The sequence below is a fragment of the Squalius cephalus genome (genome assembly GCF_949319135.1).
Source record: "Squalius cephalus genome assembly, chromosome: 7".
Taxonomy (NCBI): Eukaryota; Metazoa; Chordata; class Actinopteri; order Cypriniformes; family Leuciscidae; genus Squalius; species Squalius cephalus.
The window spans coordinates 2,246,334-2,260,396 of record NC_137128.1 but is presented as its reverse complement, the minus strand read 5'-3'; the positions used below and the strand labels follow the sequence as shown (position 1 = coordinate 2,260,396).

At 40.4% G+C, this 14,063-nt stretch overlaps 1 protein-coding gene across 2 annotated transcripts in view; it reads left to right on the top strand.

Annotated features, from left to right (window-relative positions):
* The first annotated feature begins 13,672 nt into the window (after positions 1-13,672).
* Positions 13,673-14,063, top strand: part of dnm3b (dynamin 3b) — a 54,996-nt gene continuing 54,605 nt past the window's right edge. For both annotated transcript variants that reach the window (XM_079876495.1, XM_079876494.1), the window contains exon 1: positions 13,673-13,946. The gene's annotated coding sequence lies outside the window, so the exon portion shown is untranslated. The remainder of the gene's footprint in view (positions 13,947-14,063) is intronic.

Genomic DNA, 14,063 nt, shown 5'->3' with positions numbered 1-14,063 from the left:
ACTTAGAATCTTCCATTCACAGTATTTTATCAGTATCATGTTAATACAGTACTGCAAAATCATGCTCAGAACTCATAAAGTGCTTAAAGTGTAACTTTTAACCTCATTTTAAACTGTAAACATTTTTGTATAAACTCATTGAGCAAAAAAACATTTCCAACAGATGGTGGGAAACTGACATACAGTGAGCTAAACATATCTGTTAACATTACAAGCTCAAAAAAATATCATATACACGGGGAAAGTGTGTGTTTAGCTGACTTGCTCTCTAGTAATGTCTCTCGACCGTTACTCTGTAGGACTTTGCCCTCTCGTTTCAACTCATTTCAAACTAAATCAAAAACAGACCCTAACGAAACTCATTTCACTAAAAACAGTTCACTCATATCTCACATACATTCCAGCATAGATAAATGCTACTTCTGAGGTGTTTTTATACATTTACCCACCTGTAAAACAGGAGAGAAACGAGGAAACAGTGTTATCAGTTTCGAGCTCTCTGCAGTAATGAGAAACCCGCAACTCACGCAGCTACAGTAACTCGTCACTCTACACTGCCCCTACTGGCCTGGAGCAAACACTACACAATTCACTTTAAGTCACGAAAATTCACATTAAAAATAAAACAATTGGGATACTTGTTTTTTTTTTTTTTTTAAATACAATCACTTGTTTCAAATAAAAGACAATAATTGTGAATATTCTTAAAACACAAATACAACACTTTTGTGGTCGTCACAACAATATATCGGTAAACAAATCAAAAATATATTTAAATTTAAAAAAAATCTCTGAAAAAAAAACAGCTCTCCAAAAAATACATTAATACAAAATTGTTACATCGAACAACAAACATAATCTTTAAAAAACAATTCAAATGTCACAACATACCGGTAAATAAATCAAAAATATATTTTTATATAGGCCTATATTATCCCAGTTCAAACCCATGCCCACTTTGCCCATAAATGTACCATGCAGGACCCATATATGTGTTCCCAGTTCAAACCCATGGCCACTTGGCCCATAAAAATTCTATGCAGGACCCATATATGTGTTCCCAGATCAAACCCATGCCCACTCGGCCCATAAATATGTCATGCAAGACCCATATATGTGTTCCCAGATCAAACACATGCCCACTTGGCCCATAAATAAACCATGCAGGACCCATATATGTGTTCCCAGTTCAAACCCATGGCCACTTGGCCCATAAAAATTCTATGCAGGACCCATATATGTGTCCCCAGATCAAACCCATGCCCACTCGGCCCATAAATATGTCATGCAAGACCCATATATGTGTTCTCAGTTCAAACCCATGCCCACTTGGCCCATAAATATGACATGCAAGACCCATATATGTGTTCTCAGTTCAAACACATGCCCACTTGGCCCATAAATATGACATGCAAGACCCATATATGTGTTCCCAGATCAAACCCATGCCCACTCGGCCCATAAATATGTCATGCAAGACCCATATATGTGTTCCCAGATCAAACCCATGCCCACTCGGCCCATAAATATGTCATGCAGGACCCATATATGTGTTCTCAGTTCAAACACATGCCCACTTGGCCCATAAATATGACATGCAAGACCCATATATGTGTTCCCAGATCAAACCCATGCCCACTCGGCCCATAAATATGTCATGCAAGACCCATATATGTGTTCCCAGATCAAATGCCCACTTGGCCCATAAATAAACCATGCAGGACCCATATATGCATTCCCAGTTCAAACCCATGCCCACTCGGCCCATAAATGTACCATTCAAGACCCATATATGTGTTCCCAGTTCAAACCCATGCCCACTTGGCTCATAAAAATTCTATGCAGGACCCATATATGCATTCCCAGTTCAAACCCATGCCCACTTGGACCATAAATATGCCATTCAAGACCCATATATGTGTTCCCAGTTCAAACCCATGCCCGCTTGGACCATAAATATGCCATTCAAGACCCATATATGTGTTCCCAGATCAAACCCATGCCCACTTGGCCCATAAATATGCTATGCAGGACCCATATATGTGTTCCCAGTTCAAACCCATGGACACTTGGCCCATAAAAATTCTATGCAGGACCCATATATGTGTTCCCAGATCAAACCCATGCCCACTCGGCCCATAAATATGTCATGCAAGACCCATATATGTGTTCCCAGATCAAACACATGCCCCCTTGGCCCATAAATAAACCATGCAGGACCCATATATGTGTTCCCAGTTCAAACCCATGGCCACTTGGCCCATAAAAATTCTATGCAGGACCCATATGTGCATTCCCAGTTCAAACCCATGCCCACTTGGCCCATAAATATGTCATGCAAGACCCATATATGTGTTCCCAGATCAAACCCATTCCCACTTGGCCCATAAATATGTCATGCAAGACCCATATATGTGTTCCCAGATCAAACCCATGCCCACTTGGCCCATAAATATGTTATGCAAGACCCATATATGTGTTCCCAGATCAAACCCATGCCCACTTGGCCCATAAATATGTTATGCAAGACCCATATATGTGTTCCCAGATCAAACCCATGCCCACTTGGCCCATGCCTGTCCCTTATGGGGCCCATGCAATCAGCTCATATAGGCTTCCTATGTGGGACTCGTACTACAAAACCTACATGGGACCCGCTGATTTCACCCAGCCAAAGCCCATGCCCACACAGTACCCATGGAACCCGTAGTTAACCCATCTGGGCCCCACGTGTCATTGCTGGCTGGGTCCCAACACCCAAACAAAAGAAAAAATGTTCAAGGAGGGTGGTGGAGCGGTGGCGGTCTTGGGGAGGGATGGTGGGCCAGGCCCGTGCAGGGGGACAGGACATGGGTCGTGGCAAGGCGTGGGCGGATCCAGCAGTGCAGGAAGCCAGGGCGGAGCAGGCTGTGCTGGAGGCCAGGGCGGACCTGACAGTTCAGGTGGCCAATTGTGGACCAGACAGTTCAGGGGACCATGGCGGCGCGGCCTCCATGGTCCTATCAAGGACCCTACTGCCCCCCTCCAAAAAATTTTCTTGGGGACAGCTATGGGGTTATGGGCTGGAACAGACAACAGCTCAGGAACAGAAATGACGTAAAAAGTCTCAGCAGACGTGACATTAACTGTCTCGGCAGACATGAAGTGAACAGTCTCTGGCTCGGCAGACGTGACGAGAACTTCAAATGTGTGCACCGACCACACACACCATATGGCTGTGGCCATAATAGTTAGTGTAGCCATCACTGAGGACTCAGGATTAGTGGCAGCTATCTCTGCTGAGGGCTCAGGTTCAGGCATGGTGGCGGCCATCTTGTCCGGAGACACTGGCTCGGCGGCGGCCATCTTGTCAGGAGACACTGGCTCGGCGGCGGCCATCTTGTCAGGAGACACTGGCTCGGCGGCGGCCATCTTGTCAGGAGACACTGGCTCAGCGGCGGCCATCTTGTCAGGAGACACCGGCTCGGCGGCGGCCATCTTGTCAGGAGACACTGGCTCAGCGGCGGCCATCTTGTCAGGAGACACCGGCTCGGCGGCGGCCATCTTGTCAGGAGACACCGGCTCCGCGGCGGCCATCTTGTCAGGAGACACCGCCTTGGCGGCAGACATGACGTGAAGAGACCCAGACATGGCAGGCATGTGTCCCAATACTCTAAAGAGCAAGGGGGAGTGCTATTCTCCCCTTAAAATCAACCCTCAAAACATAGTGCGGTCCGATGCAGGCTTAAAACGAAGTGGAAGATGAAATTACCCAGGGTACCTTGCGGACTCAGCAAGCCGGTAAATTTTTTTAAACAAGATGGCGGACACCGCTGGAAAGGAACAATTGAATTGTAGATATATTTTCACAAATAAACATGTTAAAATTTCTAAATATGCTGGAATATGTTAGTTTGATGCACATCCAATGGACTGTTAAGTTTTGAACACTAACGTTAGAAAATATTTCACAAAGCTATCTATACGATGTTGATGATATCTGCCGAGTGCTTCGAGAGAGTCTGCCCATCAAATATACATCTGATCTGGGTAGTTCATCTAATTTTATTTTCGATTTTGGCTTCCAAGGATTATAAAAAGAAGATGTGAGGTAAAACTATTAAAAACTAGCCGTGTTCGTCTAGTGCCTCATCTTTTTCTTCACAGCGCGCTGTCACTTCTCCCTAACGTTAAACCCAAACAGCACTGAGCACAATCAGTGATTGTTGTAAAATGCAGTGTCTGCTGATTCTACATTGCGGGAGGTGTTTGATTGTAAAAAGAGCTATTATAAGAACAATGATCCGCGCAAGAGACGTACGTTGACCCTGTTCCCATGACGGCACGCGTTCGGCAACTAGACAAGCAAACTATACTTTGGGTTTCATGTGCGCGTCTAAACGATCAAATACAGACAAAAATATGGCTAAATGACCGGTTTGGAGATTCACTTTAACACAGTTTATGTCTTAAATGGGAGTTAGTTGTGGAATAGTTGGGAGAAAATGTGTATTATTAGATCTGCATTCGGTCTTAAAGTGGCAGCGTCTAAATTTTCTGAATGAAAATAGTAGTAGTAGTAGACACATCGACGCTGCGCGTGACGTAAGCTGTGTCCCAATGTGAAGGCTGCATCCTTCGAAGGACTGAAGAGTTCAAGGATGCAGCCTATGCGTCCTCAAGGACGCACCATGAAGTCTCCGTAGGATTTCCTAAATGCGCAGCCAGGTGTTCCCGATACTGCTCCAGGCGCCAAGCAACGGTGCGAGAGTATGCTGCCATCGTGACAATTCATTTGATATGCTATGGAGCCAGAACTGGCTATTGTCATTTTTATGTTTTATATTTTACTGGAGGACATGGTATTAAGGATGTTTCAGGTCATACTTTCGGCTTAGCCGAAGATTCAAATGTTCATTTATATCTTACCTTGATGCGATTTTGTAGGCTAGTGTATTCTTTTTATTATGCACATAAATGGACCATGGTAAATATATTTACACAGGTTTTCAACCCTATTTGAATATAAAACCCAGTTGAATATAAAAAGTCCAGTGCGAATGTTACTCCCGCTCGTCCTCGGCAGCTGTCAGTCACTGTTGCTAGGCGACAAGAACAGTCCTCCGTAGGCTAGACCGGTCCGAGCGCTTCAGGTGCGCCCTTTGAAATGTGACGGAGCTGTAGTTAGCAACAATTTGTTAATATTGTGACAATAGGCCTACATTTTGTTACTTTAATTTTTAAAATAACCAGTGGTGGTATGTAAGGAACTACATACTTCGTTAATACTCAAAGTAATTTTCCCACACGGGACAGCAACACTACAAAATTGTTATTTTACAATATGATGCATTGTTTTACATTAAACTACACAAAAGTATATAGTTTAAATGTATCAACCTTGAAAATATTCAGAAGTAAAATGCAACATATGCAGTAATATAAAAGCAGAACCATCATAAAAACCCTGACAAGGTTTTTTTTCCCCTGCAGAATTCCTTTACTTTTACTCTTGATACCTTAAGTACATTAGAGTATGCAAGATAATGAAAAAAAATAATAAAAAAATTGCTTAACTAAGGTTTAAAATATATGACTAGTAGTTTTTCGCCAATGTGGTATTAGTGGTTATTAAAAGTACTTTAGTGTAATAAAGTATCTCAATATTTATTCCATGAGTCAGCCCTGCAAACCTGTTGGTAGACAACTTAGTGGATAGTGTAAATATGCAGTCAAACACTCTGGAGAGCATCCCAGATGATGTCCCACCAGCAGGAGGCTTTACCAGGGTCTCTATTGTGGAGCCCATCCCGGTCCAGCAGCACCAGGGTCTCCCACTCAGCTCAATAAAAGTCTACATCATTTTTCTTATTTTATATACTGTAAATATAAATGTTTATGTTGATTCTGAGATGTTTAACATATGTTGTAAATAGTTGGGGGAAAAAAGGTATAGAATAATTTGTTTCATGTAGAAATTATGACTGTCATTACAAAAATAAACAATGTCCAGAGCAATGAATTCTCTTTTATTTATACATTTAAAGTTGCATACAAATTTTCCTTTTAAAAAATATAGGTGAAAAAAGTTCACCTACATATATATATATATATATATCTCAATAATTCTTTCAAGAAGAGAAAACAGCCTGTCCATTCTCTCCAGTGCTCTCCTCGCCTCTGCAGTCCCATGTCTTCTCTAATCAAGTCCAAAAACTCGTCCTCTCTGTCTCGCCTTCTTCGTGGTGCTGGTGCTGGTGCTGCTGACCCTGGCTCCTCCTCTTCTTGTCACACACTGCTGAACTCGGCCCTGGTGTGTCCTCAGGGATTGAGGCAATGAGGACAGGGGGTTGGTGCAATGCCTCTGTCCCAACATATCGTCCATGAGGACAAACCAGGGCCAAGTTTCAGCAGTGGGTTTCCCACTCACACCCTCTCCTGTCCCAGGACACGTGCAATCCTAAGGCAGAGCAAATTAACCATGGCTTGTTAACAACAACAGCACAATACATTTCAGCAAAGATGTGTGTATTAATTTTATATATATATATATATATATATACATACATACACCTGTCTTTCTTGTAACTAAGTAGGACAGCGCTCCAGATTCATGAACTAAATGCCTACAGATGTTGAAGTTAGGCCCCTATGTTCACCATGTATACTTTTCTTTTGGAAAGTTACGCACCTAAACTAATATAGTCATCCTAAACACTTAAGAATAAAACACTTGTAGAAGTACCAAAAAAGTAAATGATTTATTTGGAATAGAGTTACTGAATGTAAAATAACTCCAAACAATTCATTTCAGAATGTAAAGTATTCACACAATCACATTGCCATTAAATCTGACACAATTTAAACACCGAAGGGCAATATCTCAGTTGCCAGAACTACTGAAAGTAGTCTCTAGGTCAAATACACTCAGTAGAGATTGAACCAATGACCTCAATGGGATGAATGCATACAATAACTCACACAGATTATACAAAATATACTCTTAATATTCACATCCTATTTTCAGTGCACTGAATAATACTAAATGAACCAATATTTAAATGCTGTGGGCCCACACACACACACCAGTCATTCACACAACCCACCCCGTTGCAGGCCTGAATCGTGGCTCGTGTTCGTGGTGGCCGGGAAACTGAAAAATGGCCCCTTCACTCTCCTGAGCACAAAACAAATCAAACCAAGATACCTCAATTCCACGTGCAACCACACAGCAATTCCGGAATCCTGTAGCAGGCCTCGCGCAGCTCCTCGTCCTCTCTCTCCCTCGTCAGCCGATGAAACCGCACCGCAACCGCCAGAGGAACCCCAAATAACGCGGGTATTTGGGGCGCTATCTGGTCCTCAAGATCTCCCTCGTTGTGAAGGAAAACAACTGCGTTAACAGTCTTTAGTCTTGTTGTTTGACTGTTGCTTTAACTTATCAGTTCAGATGCGCAGATATGCGCATTGATAATTAAACAGCCTGTATTCGCGCCTGAACGGCAGATTAACAGCACTGACAGACCGTAAAACACTCGCGGCGATCTCAAAGAAGTAAACACAAATGAATTATACGTGCTTCACCCCGATCTACATTACAGTACAAGATTTTTAAACTTTTAAAATCATTAATCTAATCACTCTCTTACCGCAAGTGCGTCTTTCACAGTCCCCTTTCTCTAACTGAACTCCCGCCTTGTCAAAATCTTCTCCCCTCTCTCGAACAACCACTCACGTTACACAAAACACCAGTGAGGGCGGGACTTAATTCACATAAACCAATAAAATAATGAAACACCTAAACTTGTTGGTTAATGCCACATTTTCAAATGTAAATCTCAATCAAATTAGAAATAGGAACGAACGTACTTAAAGGAACACACACCTTTAAACATACAATACTGAGATGTATTCACCTTATTCCGCCCCGCCCACTTTTACTTCTGTCCAGTACTTCCGTTGTAAACCAGCTTCCGGTTTAGCGGACCCTCATTCAATTTCGAGGAGAACTGCAGAGAAGTCTCACTGATAAAATGTCACATAAGATAAGCTAATTTGTGCCAAATGTGCTATGTACGTGTGTACCAACAGGACAGCAATGCACTGTTTCTCGGGGTAATTTTTAAACGACTTTTAGGTGTTTATATGACCCGTCTGCCTGTCTGATCGCAGCCCGGCCGATGTGTAGTGTTTAGCCTACATTAGCCACAAACATCTAATGTTGTAATGGTCTCACTACAGGACACATACACATGCTATAGCTTGTTTGAAAGCTATGGTCCTCTAGAATTCAGTCGCTGGATTTATTTTACAGCCATTACTTGTGTTAGAGATCAAACCATAAGAAATTGCAGCTAGCAGTTAGCTAAGCTAACGTTACCCTCTTGTTCATCTAGTTGAGGCTCTACTTTCTTTCTACACCAGTTCGTGGCTATTTTTTTCTCATCTGTTGGCAAATGCAAATGTATCTGGTGATTAAGCAAACAAACTGTGGTGTAATAATGTTTCAAACTTTACATGTAGTAGTGTTTGTGCACATCTTCATAACTAAGTAATAGCTATTAGAAAGACACAGCTATTAAATAATTTGATTGTGGCATTGTTTCAAAAGCTTCAAGTGAAATGTACTTTAGTACGTTGCAGTTGTTAATAACCATAGGCCAACGCATTTGGCTATAATATTATAGTCTATCTACTTATATCAAGACAGATAACAGATTGGACCAGGGCAAACAAAGCGCTAAGTAGCTAAACCAGGAAGTGAGATTACGCGGATGGCGCCACCCAGTGCTACTTCCGGAATAAGGTGAATATTTAATTCACATTTTAGCTCTGGATTAGAACTAAATAAAAACTAATAAATTGAGATAACCCATTAAATTAATAATTATATACTACTGGGTTACACACACACATATATATATATATATATATATATTATTTTGTGCCTGTATGGGAGTTAGATTCCCCAGACCCATTTTTCACTGAATTGTTCTAAAAAAGCAGAAAAGTGTACTTAACACAGGGGTGCAATCTTAAGTGCATTGTTAACACTGAAAAATATGACACATCAAGACATGCAAAATATACTTAATATTTCTGTATACTCAAATTTGGTTAAAAACACATAGCTTGCATGACAGCACTACAAAAACACATAAAAGTGAAACCCCATTGCATTATCTACTGCTTTTCTTATTGTTTTGGGCTTTATTGGGTGAGTGATATTTCTTATAATACAGAAGTGAGATAGACTAGTGCAAATATTACAAATAGGTCGTTAAACTAATAACGTTATTACCACAAGTTTTGCCTAAAACTAACTTACCTGATAAATGTAGCCACGCGATGGTGACGAAGGAGTTAAGATGAAGTTTATAAGAAACTTTAACTCTGGTTTTGCTAGCTATTTGAGTAAATGAAAACATAATACTTACATTTAAATGTGAATTTGCTGTCCACCACCGAACTCTAGTCTCGGCCGCCTTTAAAAATAAATAAATAAATGCTGTCATCACCGGCGCGCAATGACTTATGGGGTAGAATAGGGTAGGATAGGCCGCTAAGTGTCCATTTATGTATCCTTCTTTTCACGGGGAAACGAAGGGCGCATTTGGCGTCGCTTTTGAATCAGGATGACGCAACCGGCCTTCGAATACGGCCCTCGGAGGATGCAGCCTTCACTTTGGGACACAGCTGTAGTGAGGTTTGCCGCGCTAATTTGCATATAGTGGTGTCCCATTTCATAGGGAAAGATCTTCAACTCCACTTCCCTCATTGAGGGGACTTTACTTTCGAGGGCACTCAAAACCAAGTGGAAGTTTTAAGGGGGGAGAAATGGGACAGGGCCTAAGAACATCAACTGCTGGGTTCATTGTTTGGGGTCAAGTATTCTGTAAATGTGATCCACTGGAGGCAAGTGTAAAGGAGAACCCAAGTGCAGCTTATTGTAACTAAAATAAAACATGAAACAAAAACATGGCATGAAAACAAAAACCAAAGCATCATCATGAACATGAACTTACATCACAGCAGATTACAGGGAACAATACTTGACACAGACACATGGCAAACAAGAGGGCTAAATACACAGACTAATGACAAGACAAGGGACACCTGTGAACAATGATCAGACAATTAACCAATGACAACACATGGCAGGATCACATGACAAACATGGAAACAAGACACGAACAAACCCAAAACGTGACACTGCTCAAGATTTCCAAGTAAAAGGCGGATTCGTCAGGGATGTGGGAGCTCACCGTTATTATTTATAATGGTTGCAGAGTTATTATATTGGTTAATAATGGTATTGAAGGTTTAACAGTGTTGGATAGACAAATAATTATAAGTCAGTTTGCTGACGACACAACATTGAGTATCAAATTCCAGTAGCTTTACACTCTATTGACCAGTTTTCTAAAGCTTCAGGGCTATTATTATTTCTAAAGATAAAGATGTTATGGAGAATAAGAATGTGTCGACTAACAGATAAATGTAAGTCCATAATAAACAGATGTCTGCAGGGGATCTTACAATCTTTGGAAGGGTTCTTTTATCTAAAATGGAAAAAAAGTTTGTCCCGACTCATCTATCCTGCTTTCTCCTTGCCCATATCGACATGAATGATTAAACTAATAAATAAGGTGAATCTTAAATGTATTTGGAGGAATAAGTGTCCGTACATAAGAAAGGATGACCTGATTAAGAAACATGAAGACGGTGGTGTGAATATGATCGATTTAGACATTATGAATGTTGTTTTGAAATTGAAATGGTTAAAAACCTTATTGTCCCCAATGCTATCTTTAACAGACTGGGGGGAACAACTCTCCAGTTTGGAATAGCAGATATATAAAGTTTGGCAGAGAATCTGTATATCTTAAGGAATGGAAATCTAAAGAGATTTGGGCTAATGCCCATTTCTTGGATGATAATGGAAGTTTGTTACTGTATAGAGAGTTTTGTGAGAAATTCCAGTTACAGTGTACCGTTAATATTTGTAATAGACTGATCAGAGCCATACCAGTTCCTTTAAGATTAATGTTTAAAGAAGACAAAAAGTCTCCAAAGTCTCCCAGAACTGAGGAAGCTCTCCTTAGAAGGTTATGATTTCTGTGATGAAAAATGAACAAATAGAGTCATTAGAAGTTTTATTTTACAGGCTTATTACCCAAACCCAATTAAACGGGAATACATGCTTAAAGATTTTGATACGGTTGAAATTAAAAAAATTAGGAAAAATGATTTGTCTTTCCCCTCCCTCCTAAAGCTAAGGTGAACTTAAACGAGTTTAAACCAGATTTATCCTGCAAATGAATTTGTAAGATTGAAATTTAAGTGTTTTTTGTGAAACAAATATTGAAAGTTTAGTGCACATCTTCTTCTGTTGTGATATGGTGCAACAGTTTTGGAGTTAGGTGCAGGATTGGTTAAGGTCTAGGAGGATTAAAGTTAATTAGGTTCGGTGTTTGTCTGGAAAACAAAGAGTGTGATTTTGTTATTAATTTCTTTTTATGTTTTGGAAAGTTTTTCATTCATAAATGCAGATTCTGTTTAAATCTAAACCCTTGAGCAAATCTTTAAAATTAGTTCAAAATCAGAAAGCCCTTAAATTGATTTCTCTTTTGGATATGTTTAAATTAATTTAAAACACCCCTTTTGATTTAGTTTCCATTTTTATTTATTTTTGTCATCTTTTTATTTAATTATCTGTTTGTTCTATTGTTTTCTGTTCTTTGTACTAGCTGTGTTTAACCTAAGGCTGAACAGGTGCAGTTATATTCAGAGATTTGATAATGTACCTTGTTTGTTTGTGTTGTTGAAGCATAATAATAAAAATAAAAATAAAAACTTATATAAGCCCATTCCTCCAGCCACCAGAGGGAGCCGTCACTCCTCGAGTCTGTTCACACCTGATGTGGTAGATTAAAGTGAACTGATATAGTGATATAAGTGTGAACACTGCCATCTGAACCAAACAAGAGGACCAGGACGCTGTAAAGACGAGTCTCCGCTTCCAGACCAACACTAGTGTGGCTGGACTGATATATGAACACAACACAGATCTGAGACCTGTGAACGAACCAGAGACAGCAAGATGACACCCTATAGGACTGAATGCTCATGTAGTTTTTTTCTCATTTACAGTCGTGATGTTCAATCAGTCAATCAAGTTTTATTTCTAAAGCATGTTTAAAAACAGCCCTAGTTGACCAAAGTGCTTTACAGACCCAAACTTACAACACATATAGATAAACTCACCATAAAACAAAACGAAGCACTAAATAAACCACATAAGGACAATTAAAAATGTTGTCCATCACAGTTCAGTACAGGCGTCAGAACCGCGTCTCCTCACAGCAGATCTGTGTGTGTGTGTGTGTGTGTGTGTGTGTGTGTGTTTTCCTGCCGCTGTTTCGACTCCTTTACATATTATATAATCTCTTCACCAGTTCTCATATGTAAATACAGTCATATGTAACCCCCTTACGGAAAAGAAGTATACTTCAAGATAAACTTAAGTAAAGTTCAAGTAAATTTTTAAGTACAATTTATAAGTATACTAATCACATTTACAAGTAAGTAAACTTGTTAGTGTCCTATTTCAACACTGCTTGGGACTAAATTGGCCCACTTTTTAGTAAATAAAGTATACGTTTAAGTGTAACAGTAGTAAGTGCACAGCTAGTTCACAACTACGTTTCTCATTTGTACTGCATCAGCACTACAAGTGAACTAATAAAGACTTTACTATTTTAATACTAGTAGAATTTTACCAACTTGTGGAAAATGGGCATCCGATGACCCCTTTAAAAACACAATATTACTTTTTAGATCGTCATCAGAGAAGAGAAGAGATGCAAGAGGGAGGGAAAGATATTCTGATTCAATTCAAGTCAAGATTATTAAAACAATAAAGATGATGTGCACCGATAAAACATTTATAATAAACACTGCAATATTCAATTAAAAAAACTATTGTCCAATTTCATGGGGACTTTAACCATTAAAAATCAAGGGTGATTCATTAAACAGACAAAATTGAGTTTAAATGATATACATTTCCCCCTTAAATTCAGCAAACAGGGAAGTTTCCCTAATTAAATAATAATATGTGGGAGAAAATAAAATTCTTCATTTAAAAAGATCCATAAAGCCGAAGTGTTTCATGAAAGAGGAGAGAAGGCCTGCCAATCATCCTCAGGCTTATCAGCTGGGTATATTTCAATATCGTGTCGGCAGAGTTTATTAATGGTGTTTCAATCACAGACTGTCACGCTGCATTAATGTAAATTCTGCTTTCTTAACTAATGATATCTATAGGCTGCTGGAAATCTGATCTACAGGATACATGATTGTCGACCCGACGCTAAGATAAAGCGGTGTGGGGGAATCCAGTCGTTGTTCCAGTGTGTGTGTGTGTGTGTGAAGTGTTTTCTAGATGACAGGTTGGTGTTTTCTCGGTGTGAATTATCCACTATGGCGGAGGAGGATTTGCTCATGAATATTAAGCGCGTAACGGCACGTTCATCCGGTACTCCTCACCGATTGGTTGACAGGCAAAGACATTGGTTGGAGATCTGACCAATTAGCGTCTCCTCCTCGAGTGAAGGCTTGGGCTATGAATATTAATGAGGTTTCGTGACCGAGCGCTCCAGTAAACAGAGCGCGCGACTGCAACCGGACTCGATTAATATTCATGAGCGCGTGATAGTGATTGGCCGCTGATTGGTTGCGTCCTGCGCCAAGTGCATCGTAATGAGTGCGGCTGCGTTGCAGGGCGATTAATTTGTGTTCGGAGAGAAAGACGATAGGATGAAATAGCGTGACATACAGATGTGTGTTTTCCGATCTGCGACAGTAGCACGCGTCTGGGTTTGTGTCAGCACCAGTGACTGGATTAGGGTTAGCGCGTTAAGGCTGCTGCGGCTCTTAGGCGGCTCAGGTGGAGCAGGATAACGGTAAGTCCTTCCCTGCATCAATAATGCCAGTTTACATGCAGGCGACGGGCCGATGACGTATTAAATCATAACATCCACATCCTAATGTCATCCATATAAATATAGAGCATCCCTTAT